Genomic DNA, 12,420 nt, shown 5'->3' on the forward strand with positions numbered 1-12,420 from the left:
AGTTGTTGCTTCATATATAGCTTTGAGCACAACAACTTCAGCAGCTATGTATTCTACCTCGACTGCGGACAATGCAACTGAGTTCTATTTTTTCGAAAACCAAGAAACTAAAAAATGTCCTAAAAAATGACAAGTGTTGTTCGTGCTTTTTCTATCCACTTTATTACCAGCAGAGTCAGCATTAGAATAACTTACTATCTCAAAAGAAGTGTACTTAGGATACCATAATCCTAGTTCAATAGTTCCAATAAGGTATCTAAGTATCCTTTTAACGGCTAATAGATGAGACTCTTTAGGTGCAGCCTGATATCGTATACACAAGCATACGCTAAACATAATATCAAGCTTGCTAGTAGTCAGGTATAACAGGCTACCTATCATTCCATGGTAGAGTTTAACATCCATCAGTATACCTTGCTTATCCTTATCTAATTTTGTGGAAGAACTCATAGGTTTTCATAAAATTTTACCATCTTCCATGTTAAACTTTTTGAGCAGGTCTTTAATGTATTTTGATTGGTGCATCAAAATTCCATATTTTTCCTATTTGATCTGGAGTCCTAGAAAGAAGTTAAGTTCACCCATCATACTCATTTCAAATTCACTTTGCATACAACTAGAAAACTCATTACACAACTGTTTGTTGATAGCTCCAAAAATGATATCATCTACGCATATTTGTACTAGGAGCAAGTTATCATTCTTAGTTTTTATGAAAAGTTTTGTGTCAATCTTCCCTCTAGTAAATCCATTTTCTAGCAGAAAACCACTAAGCATTTCATACCAAGCTCTAAAAGCTTGCTTCCTCATTTATATAGCCATTTAAAAATAACGCTTTTGACGTCCATTTGGTATAATTTGAAATTCTTAAAAGCGGCATATGCTAGCAACATCCTAATGGCTTCCATTCTAGCTACAGGAGCAAATGTTTCCTCGAAATCTATGTCTTCCTCCTAGTTGTATCCTTGAGCTACTAGTCTAGCTTTGTTTCTAACTACTATTCCATTTTCATCTTTCTTATTCTTAAATATCCATTTTGTTTCAATAATTGTATGATCATCAAGTCTAGGAACTAATGTCCAGACTTTATTTCTCTCAAATTGATTTAATTCCTCTTGCATAGATATCACCCATGATTAATCCTCAATAGCCTCACCCACATTCCTAGGTTCTTCTTATGATAAGAATGCAAAATGGCTAATCATATTTCTAAGTGAAGATCGTGTAGCTACTCCACATGATGGTTCACCTATGATTTGATCAATGGGGTGATTCCTAACATATTTTCATTCTCTAGGAAGCTTGTTAACCCTTCTTTCTACTTGATTATCTTCAGGAGATGTTTCCTTAACTTCAATGCTCTTATCTGAATTATTTTCAATAGATAGTTCTTCTAATCCCTTACTTATCTCAAATTCATCCTCATCAACCTTTTTGGAGAAGGGATTGGACTCACTACATGGATGGATTCAACTACAGTCGACGTTCTTTTGTTATACACCCTATAGGCTTTACTATCTAAGGCATAACCTAGAAAGATACCCTCATCTAATTTGGCGCCAAATTTTCCTACGTGTTCATTATCTCTAAGAATAAAACATTTGCAGCCAATGACATGAAAATATGAAATATTTGGTCTATGGCCCTTCCACATTTCATAGGGAGTTTTATTTAGAGTGGGTCTAATCAGAACTCTATACGATACATAGAAGGCGGTGTTCACTCCTTTAGCCCAAAAATATTTAGGTAACTTATGTTCATTAAGCATAGTTCTAGCCATTTCCTGTAAAGTTCTATTTTTTCTCTTAACTACCTCGTTTTGTTGTGGAGTACTAGGTGCTGATAAGTTATGAGATATACCCTCTATGTCACAATAGTTCTCTATACCTTCATTTTTAAATTATGTTCCCCTATCACTTCTAATGTGTGTTATTTTGTATCTCTTTTCATTTTGGATTTTTCTGCAAAGTCTAGTAAATTGTTCACAAGTTTCATCTTTATGTGTAAGAAATAGTACCCATGTGAACCTAGAATTATCGTCGACAATGACGAAAGCATATAATTTACCACCTAAACTTTGAGTTGGATTAGGACCAAATAGATCTAGGTGCAACATTTGAAGTGGTCTAGTGGTGGAGATAGTTTTCTTCTTCTTAAAGCTAGATTTTATTTGTTTTTCTAGTTTACATGCATCACATATTTTATCTTTAGCAAATTTTGTCTTAGCTAATCCCTTAACTAATTCTCCTTTAACTAGTTTGGATAATAAGTCCATGTTTGTATGTCCTAATCTCCTATGTCATAGCTAGCTAGCTTCATTTATAGTAGAAAAGCAAGTTACATGTTAAGAAGCAAGGTTATCAAAGCTAGTGATGTAGACATTTTCATGATGATCAGCAATAAACAATATTTTGTTTTCAAATTTATCCTCTACGGTGCATTTGTCAAATTCAAAAGAAACTCTATAACCTTTAACACACAATTGACTTATACTTAAAAGATTATGTTTTAGATCATCTACTAATAACACATTATCAATAACAAGGGAAGGTTCCTTACCAACCTTACCAACTCAAATAATTCTACCCTTTACATTGTCGTCGAAGGTGACGAATCATCCATCCTTAGGTGTGATGGATACAAATTTTGCTTTATCTCTGGTCCTATTTCGAGAACATCCACTATCCATATACCATCTATCCTTTGAAGAGGATGATGTCAAGCACACCTGCAATGGATATTCAATTGACTAATTTTGGTACCCATATTTTCTTGGGTCCATGGGGTTAGTGCTAGACTCTCATTTGACTTTCCAAACTTTCTTAATTTTAAAATCTTTGTTCTTAATTGGACAGACAAATTTTATGTGACCTAGCCTCTTACATTTAAAACATGTAGTATATCTATAAGTGTCTTTAGATGGAACATAAGATTTTGATTCTCTCAAAAAGTGACCCATGTAAAGGTGTTTCTGTTTAAGGTTTTCTTTTCCATTAAAACCAAAACCTTCCTTATCTAGGGAATTTCTTTAAAATCCAAGGAGTCTTTCAAAATTATTTTGACCCTCTGTGTATTTATAAATAATTTTAGATTTATCTTCCAAATTTCTTTCTAACTCCTCAATTTTCAAATCCTTGTCTTTTATTAAAGATGCATGAGATTTACATTGTCTTTCCAACAACTTGGAAATTTTCTTTAATTTTAATTTCAAATCAAAATGTTTTTTAGTCATTTTCTCAAGAATTTTAAAAGTATATAGATATTCCTATTACAATTCATCATACAACATCATGCTATCATCATTATCAAAGTCACTAGAGTAATATGATGAAGCTGAACAAAAAGATTGTACCCTGTGGTCTTCGTGAGCCATCAGACATTGATTTGCAATCTAATCATCGCTAGATTCAAAGTATGAACTACTGGTACTGTGAGTGTCCCAACCGACCTTTAGCGCCTTCTTCTTTTTGGACATCTTCTTTAGCTGTGGACATTCTAACTTGATGTGCCCAACTTCTCTATAGTTGTAGCACATAGGAAAATCATCCTTTTGCTTCCCTCTACTTGACTCTTCTTTTTTTGTTTTTGAGTTCTGGATTTTTTGGTATACTTGTTGTTCTTTTTCAGAAACTTTCTAAACTTCTTAGTTAGAAGAGTCATGTTATCTTCTGATTCTGAATAGCTCTCTTCACTGGAATTGCTGGATGATGCTTTGAGGGTTGTTACTTTCTTAGTTTTTTTCTACTCACTCACTCTTTCATTTATTGTCAGCTCGTATATGATGAGCGACTCGATCAACTCATTTAGTGTCATTGCTTTCAGGTTCCTTCCTTCTGCTATGGTTGTAGCCTTAGCCTTAGCCTTAGCCTTTCCTGATCATTTCATAAGTGGGGTAAGTTTTACCAAGAGTATGCAATGAATTCGTGATGTGAGTGAAGCTAGTGTACATAGATTAGATTGATTCACTAGAAGGCATTTTAAAGGCTTCATACTCACTTGTTAGCATGTCTATTCTACTATCTTTTACATCTTTAATGCCTTCATATGTGACTTCTAATTTATCCCATATTTCTTTAGCAATTGTACATGCCATGACCCTATTAAATTAATTTACGTCTAAAGCACAATAAAGTAGATTCATTGCAGTAGCATTTATTTGAAGAGCTTTCATGTCCTCGTCTGTGTACTCATCTTCAGTCTTAGGTATATTTTCCTTATCGACAATATTCATAGGAATATGATTTCCTCTAGAAAAAATTTTCTGTACTTTCCAATCAGCATTTTGAAGAAAGATTCGCATTTTCTATTTCTAATATGTGTAGCTAACACCACAAAAGATGGGTGGTCGTGTGGATGAGTGTCCCTCACCGAATGGGCTTACACCAATGTGTTCCATTGTGATCTTTTACAAAAAGAACATTTAAGTCTAGTGTAACCTCGCTCTGATACCAAATGTTAATTTAGGTGTAATCTGAAGAGGGGAGTGAATTGGGTATTTAAAAATTTGTGTCACTCAAGTTCTAATTTCTAATTTTGAACAACTTACAACCATACGCATACAACTTAGATGACAAGCAATTCAGTATTTCTCAACTTATCAATTTTAATGTGTGATTTTATTAATCAATCGATCTTACCCAATTACTTTACTGACGTACTAAACAGTTAACACATACACAACACCCACATAATTAACTGCAAGCAAAAATTAAAAGAATTAAGGGAAAGAGAAATGCAAACACAGTTTTTACAAGGTTCAACCAACCTAACCTACGTCCTCGCCTTAAGCAACTCAATAAGGATTCCACTAATGCCGCTCCTTTAACTGGGACAGAGCTTCTTGTTATAGTTTGCTGCTTACAAGAGGCGTAGCTTCCTTCTCACTTTGGTTCACAACCCGACCATCAATACAAATAAGATTACAATTTTCTGCAAAGTCAAATGCTTCACAACAAGCTAATGAGTACAATTGAAATCCTAAAACATACTCAAATGATATAACTTGAAGCTCAATTGAATGTATGTAATATGATTCAATGAAATCTTTAGTAATAACAATTGAATGATCTTTATATAAGAAAAGATGTATAACAAATATGTTCCAAAGATCTAATCCAACTATATGATCTTTATGAAAATATATGTAAAACATCTTTGCTCCAAAGATCTAAATCAAATCAATTTTACAATAATGAAACTGACATAAAATCTTTGAATAAAATATAAACTTGAATGTTTATCTTCAAGTGTAATATATATATATATATATATATATATATATATATATATATGAACAACTCACGTTCTAATTCCATGAAGTGTGCCAGGTGTATATGCTTTAAGTTCCTTATGGCTTCCATGACATCCTTACCTTCCGTGCATGCTAGGTAATGATCTTGTTCACAATCTCAATGCACAGGTAAGATACTATGTGATTTGTCATTACCAAAACAGGATTGGACTCATAGAGTCAACATTATTTCAATAAATAAATAAATAAATAAATAAATATATATATATATATATATATATATATATATATATGAACAACTCACGTTCTAATTCCATGAAGTGTGTCAGGTTGTATATGCTTTAAGTTCCTCATGGCTTCCATGACATCCTTACCTTCCATGCATGCTAGGTAATGATCTTGTTCACAATCTCAATGCACAAGTAAGATACTATGTGATTTGTCATTACCAAAACAGGATTGGACTCATAGAGTCAATATTATTTAAATATCATCCTCATCATACTTCTTAGAGAAGGGATTGAACCCATCAAACACTACATGGATGGACTCTATCACAGTTAATGTTCTCTTATTATACACCCTGTAGGCTTTACAATCTAATGCATAACCTAGAAATATTCCCTCATCAGTTTTCGAATCAAATTTTCCTAGGTTCTCATTATCCTTTAGTGCCTGAATCTCCCTTAACTCTCCAGACCTTCTTAATTTTAACATCCCTGTTCTTAAATGGATAATCAAATTGTATATGGCCTTCACTTTTACATTTGAAACACATTGTAGGTCTCTAGGAGTTTTTAGATGGAATAAATGATCTCAATTCTTTTACAAAATATCCCATATAAAGATTTTTCTACCTCCTATTTTCCTTTCCATTAAATCCAAGGCCTTCTTTGTCTAGTGAATTTCTTTGGACCCCAAGGAGTTTTTCAACATTTTTTTTGCCCTCTGTGAATTTATAAATTATTTTGGAGTTATCCTCCAATTTTCTCTCTAGACTGGCATTTTTCAAATCTATTTCTTTCAATAGAGAGGAACAAGATTTATTTTCCTTTTCAAAAGCATTTGACAAACCTTTACATTTGATTTTCAAATCATCATTTTTCTTAGTCATTTTATCAAGTAATTTATGAACTTGAATATGTTCAAGCTGTAGTTTTTTATATGTAGGCATGCTATCAATAGCAGAATCATCACTAGATAAGACGATAAAGAGCATAAAGAATGCACCTCGTGGTCACTTTGTGCCATTAAAAACAAGTTTGCGACTTTAGTGTCACTGGTTTCTGTGTCTAAGCCGTTGGTACAACATCTATTTGAAGACGTGCCGGCCTTCATTGCCCTCTTCTTCTTTTTTAAATCCTTTTTCAATAGCAAGAAATCTGGTTTAATATGTCCAGTTTCATTGCAATTGTAACAAATGAGAGGATCTGATTTTTGCTTTCTTTTGCTTGACTCTCCTTTTTCATATTTTGAGCTTTGAAACTTTCTGGATGGTTTCCCATTTTTCCTAAAGAACCTTTTGAACTTCTTGCTCAGCAGTGTCATATCCTCTTCTGACTCCTTATCACTATCTCCACTGGAGCTACTGGTAGATGCTTTTGGAGCAGTCACCTTCTTTGCTTTGTTGTGCTCGCCCAACCTCTCATTTACTGCCATTTCATATGTGATAAGTGATCCAATAAGCTCATCTGCCGTCGTTGCCTTTAGGTTTCTCCCCTCAGCTATGGCAGTGGCTTTTGTCTCCTAGATTGGCGGTAGACCCCTAAGTATTTTGCTAATCATTTCATATGTTAGGTAAGTCTTACCAAGTGCATACAGAGAGTTGGTGATATGTGTGAACCGAGTGTACATGCTTTGTATGGATTCACTAGAGTTCATTTTAAATGTCTCGTATTCACAAGTTAACATGTCAATGCAACTATCCTTAAAATCTCTAGTGCCTTCACATGTGACCTCTAGTTTATCCTATATTTCTTTTTCAAATGTATGTGTCATAACTCTATTAAATTCATTAACATCTAGAGCTTAGTATAGGGCATTCATCAGTAGCATTTACATTTACTCCCTTTTATATCATCATCAGTATATTCTTCTTCCGTTTTAGGTTCTCTCTTACCCTCTACAGCTTTTATTAGGATAAAATATCCTATGGAGACAACCCTTCACACCTTCCAATCAATATTTTGAAGAAAAATGCACATCATTTGTTTCCAAAAGGTGTAGTTAACACCAATGAAAATTGGAGGACGTGTGGAAGACTGTCCCTCACCAAAAGGGGTTACACTAGTTTGAGTCATTGTGATCTTTTACAAAAACGTTTAAGTCTATGCAATGAGGCTCTAATACCAAATGTGATTTATGGTGTAAACCCAAGAGGAGGTGAATTGGATATTTTCAAATTCCTAGGTTAAAATACCACAGCAGTTAGTATTTCTCAACCTAAGGTCATTCTAATTATATATATATATAGCAGATAAATGAACGCTTACACAATTAACACAATTCCAGTATATTCCAAATCAGACACTGATTAATATTAAAAATGCACTAGAGATAATATTAGCAGATAAATGTAAGCATGCAAATACTGAAATGTAAAGAGTATAAGGTAAAAGTGACACGTGGTTTGTTATCGAGGTTCGGCCACAATGCCTACATCCCCGCCTCAAGCTAACCAGTAAAAGGATTCACTAAATGCTCACTTAACCGGGTGGAGCCACGCCGTTTACACTACTCCTCACAAGATAGAGTCTCCTCGGTTCACTTACCGGGCAGAACCAAACATACACCTTACAGGACAGTGCTTCCTAGCTCACCTAACCGGGCAAGAGCCAAACCGGTGCACCTCACAGGTTTGTGCAGTCCTCTTCCGACCACATGTCGGGATTACAAAGATAAAAGTTTTTGTGTACAAATGTAATGCTTTTACAATAAGTAGCAGTATTACACAACCCTAGAGTCAATCTAGTGCAGATATAAAATAAATCAATATGTTCAGCTGAAATTAAATAGCACGAGTGATCTAATTAAGCAAGCACAATAAAGCAGTAAAGAAAGATGACACCAGATATGTTATCGAGATTTGGAAAATAGCTACGTCCCTGCCTTCGCTCACAAGTACAAGGATTACACTAAGGCTCACTTAACGAGTGGAGTGGCACCTAAATACAACCAGGTCAATTAGCACAGGGCCAACCTCAACCTTTACAACCAATCCTTCTGGGCTGGATTAACACCCCCTCAAGTCATGCCTGGAATACAACCAATTTTCAATACAAGATGCGTACAAATATTATGCTTCTCAATCAAGCATATTTGCACCAGTAATAATCAAAGCACACCAATAATGTAAGAATAATAAGCTCAGTGCTATATGTGTGCAACCAACACTCAACAAATGTCTATATTCAATCGAGCACATGAGTGTATCAACAAGCTAATCTTTGAAACAACATATAGATGCAACTCTCAATAAAATTTTAGGGTTTCAAATATTTTCACAAAGAGTAATCAGAATATCTCAAAAATATTTTTTCAATATCAAAGCAAAAAGAAATATTCAAAAATGAGCTTGTGGAAAGATTTTTGCACAATCAAAAATATGAGCTAAGGTGTCCTACAATATGAATGCTAAGACCCACAAGCTCTAAGCTTTCCCACACAAAAGTTTATTAAATTAAATCTGGAGGGAAAACTAAGCTCAACCATCAATCCGAAAACCAAATATACAATAAACAAATGAGGGTTTTTAGCAACAACCAACAATGAATAATCACTCCAGGATATTCTCACAAGGCTAGATTTCTCAAAAGAATGGTAGTATGTGAGTATATAGACTTTGTATGAAAGAATGGGCTTTGAAAATTTTTAGAGCATTTGTTGCTAATCAATTTGCTAATTAATTGCTAATCAGAGCAAATGAACCCCTATATATAGACTTGCCCAATTTTATAACCGTTGGGGATACATATGGTATTATTAAATTTATTTTAAAAATATTTAGAAAAATTAACCATGTTTAACCCCTCTTAAACACGGTAAAAATTTGTGCAACTCGAGAGTTTCGGGCGCCTAACCTATGGTTCGGTCGCCCGAATAGACACATGAGAAAAAGTATGTTTTTCATGTTCGAGTGCCTTAGGAAGAGAACGGTTTGTTGAATCGAGGCAATTTTCCAAAAGTCCACGATTCGATCTTCCGGTATCAAGTTTGGTTTACCTAACTGCCTTAGGAAGAGAACGGTTTGCTGAATCGAGGCAATTTTCCAAAAGTCCGCAATTCGGTCGTCCGATATCAAGTTCGGTAGCCCGAGGTAGTTTTGAATGTGAAAGTTTTGGCTGTTAAGTTGGTGGAAAAGGTTAGAATAAAGATTTGGTTAACCAAGGATGCTACAGTCCTTTTGGTTTGGTCGCCCGAAACCAAGTCACCTCGCTGGCCATTCAACGGTTTAGTCGACCAAGGTGTTTTGAACACCAAGGTTCGATTGCCCGAAACCTTACTATTTTAGCCCTTAAGTACTATTTCAATTCAATAGGTTCCCCTGATAGTATATGTAATATTGGGGACTAACTTAAGTGTAATTGCAAGGACCTAAGGTCTTTCTAAGGTCTTTGAGCTTATTAGTTCCTACATGCATGATATGCATTCATTATTACAAACCTTTCCTATATTACTATTATAGACTCGAAATGAAGATAATATAAATTACAACAAATAAATCTTCTGGGTCTTTATTCTTCAAGTTTTCATATGCCATCAAATGATCTTACTAATATGAACCTGCACACAAACTTGATAGACACTAAGTACTTGATTATTTGTCATAATCAAAATAAGGTATGACCTATAAGGTCAACATTATACCCCTTGATGATGATAAATACATCATGCAAAAGTGGGCACAACCTTGAAAGGCTCCCCCTGCCAATATGCATAATGAGAATTTTAAAGATTTAAAGTTCAAACATTTTTCAAAAAGTACCTAATTTTGCCTCTTCTCCCCCTTTTGGCAACAGTAAAAAGGGCTACTGTAAATATAAGGCATGTAAGCAAAGCATTGAGTATAAATCATTTACATGCAAGATATGATTGGAAATTTTTTTTGGAAATTTCGACAGCATGCCATTTGAAATTAAAGCATTTTCCCAAAAATAACTGTAAAAGACCTTATTGAGTTCTAAATTAATAATTTATCCACAGCTACCAACTCAAACAGTTCAGTATGATCAAGATGAAAAACATAAATATAACTATCAACATGCAAGGGATATGATAGTCATGCATTGCAAACCACAAACATATTCATAAAGTATAAAACAATGATAAGTGTAAAGTTTTCAGAGCCATATATTTTCTTATGATAAGAAGTTCCCTCTAAGTTTGTGCATTCTATCAAATTCCTATGAGGCATCTCTACTATACATTAGACCTAACTCACGTCTAATCTATATGAACCTATTTTCTTGAAGAGGTTTGGTGAAAATATCAGCTCACTACTCATTTGTGCACACAAACTCAAGTATCACATCCCCTTCCTGCACATGATCACGAATGAAATGGAGTCTAATCTCAATATATTTGGTTTGTGAATGTGAGATAGAATTTTTAGAGATGTTGATTGCACTAGTATTATCGCATTTAATCGAAACCATATCATAGTGCAATCCAAAATCCATAAGTTGTTGTTTCATATAGAGCATTTGAGCACAACAACTTCCAGCCAAAATATATTCTGCTTCGGCTATGGATAAGGCAACTGAGTTCTATTTTTTGGAGAACCAAGAAACCAGAGATTGTCCTAAATAGTGACAAGTGCCGCTAGTACTCTTCCTATCAACCTTACTACCGGCAAAATCAGCATCAGTATAACTAACAATCTCAAATGTCGCATGCTTAGGATACCATAAGCCTAATTTTATAGTTCGAACTAGGTATCTAAGAATTCTTTTGACTGCTAATAGATAAGGCTCCTTAGGAGCATCCTAAAACCTAGCACACATACACACACTAAACATGATATCAGTACGACTAGTAGTAAGGTATAGGAGGCTACCTATCATGCCACGATATAGTTTCACATCAACAGGGATGTGTTGCTCATCTTTATCAATTTTGTGGAAGAACTCATAGGGGTACCACGAATTTTACCATCTTCTATATTAAATTTCTTGAGTAAGTCCCTAACATATTTAGATTGGCATATAAAAGTTCTATATTTAGCCTGTTCGATTTGAAGACCTAGGAAGAAACTCAGTTCACCCATCATGCTCATTTCGAATTCACTTTGCATGCATTTGGCAAACTCATTACACAAATCATCATTAGTTGCTCCAAAAATAATATCATCAACATAAATTTGAACAAGGAGCATATCATCATTTTTAGATTTGATGAAAAGTGTAGTGTCAATATTGCCCTTGGTAAAACCATTATCTAATAGAAAACCACTAAGCCTCTCATACTAAGCTCTGGGAGCTTGTTTCAATCCATACAAGGCTTTGGACAACCGGTATACATGATCAAGATATTTATGAATTTCAAAATCAGGAGGTTGTTCTACATAAACTTCTTCATTTATATAGTCATTTAATAATGCACTTTTAACATCCATTTGATACAATTTAAAGTTCTTAAAAGCGGCATAAGCAAGCAACATACCGATGGCCTCCATTCTAGCTACGGGAGCATAGGTTTCCTTAAAATCTATCTCTTCTTCCTGATTATATCCTTGGGCAACTAGTTTAGCTTTATTTTTAGTTACTGCCTCATTTTCATCCTTTTTATTTCTATATACCCATTTAGTTTCAATAATAGTATGATTGTTAAGCCTAGGAACTAGGGTCCAAACTTTACTTCTTTCAAATTGGTTAAGCTCTTCCTGCATAGACATTACCCAAGACTCATCCTCTATGGCTTCCTTAATATTTTTGGGTTCTTCCTGAGACAAGAATGAAAAATGACTAAGTAAGTTTCTTAAGGAGGACTAGGTGGCTACACCACGTGAAGGCTCACCTATAATTTGATCTAAAGGGTGGTTCCTAATGAATTTCCAATCCCTAGTCATTTGCTTCTGAATTGATATCCACATTATTTTCAATAGATAACTTATCTAAACCTTTTCTAATATCAATATCAACTTCATCATCCCTTTTAGATTAGATTCATCA

This window comes from Malania oleifera, chromosome 7 (genome assembly GCF_029873635.1).
Source record: "Malania oleifera isolate guangnan ecotype guangnan chromosome 7, ASM2987363v1, whole genome shotgun sequence".
Taxonomy (NCBI): domain Eukaryota; kingdom Viridiplantae; phylum Streptophyta; class Magnoliopsida; order Santalales; family Ximeniaceae; genus Malania; species Malania oleifera.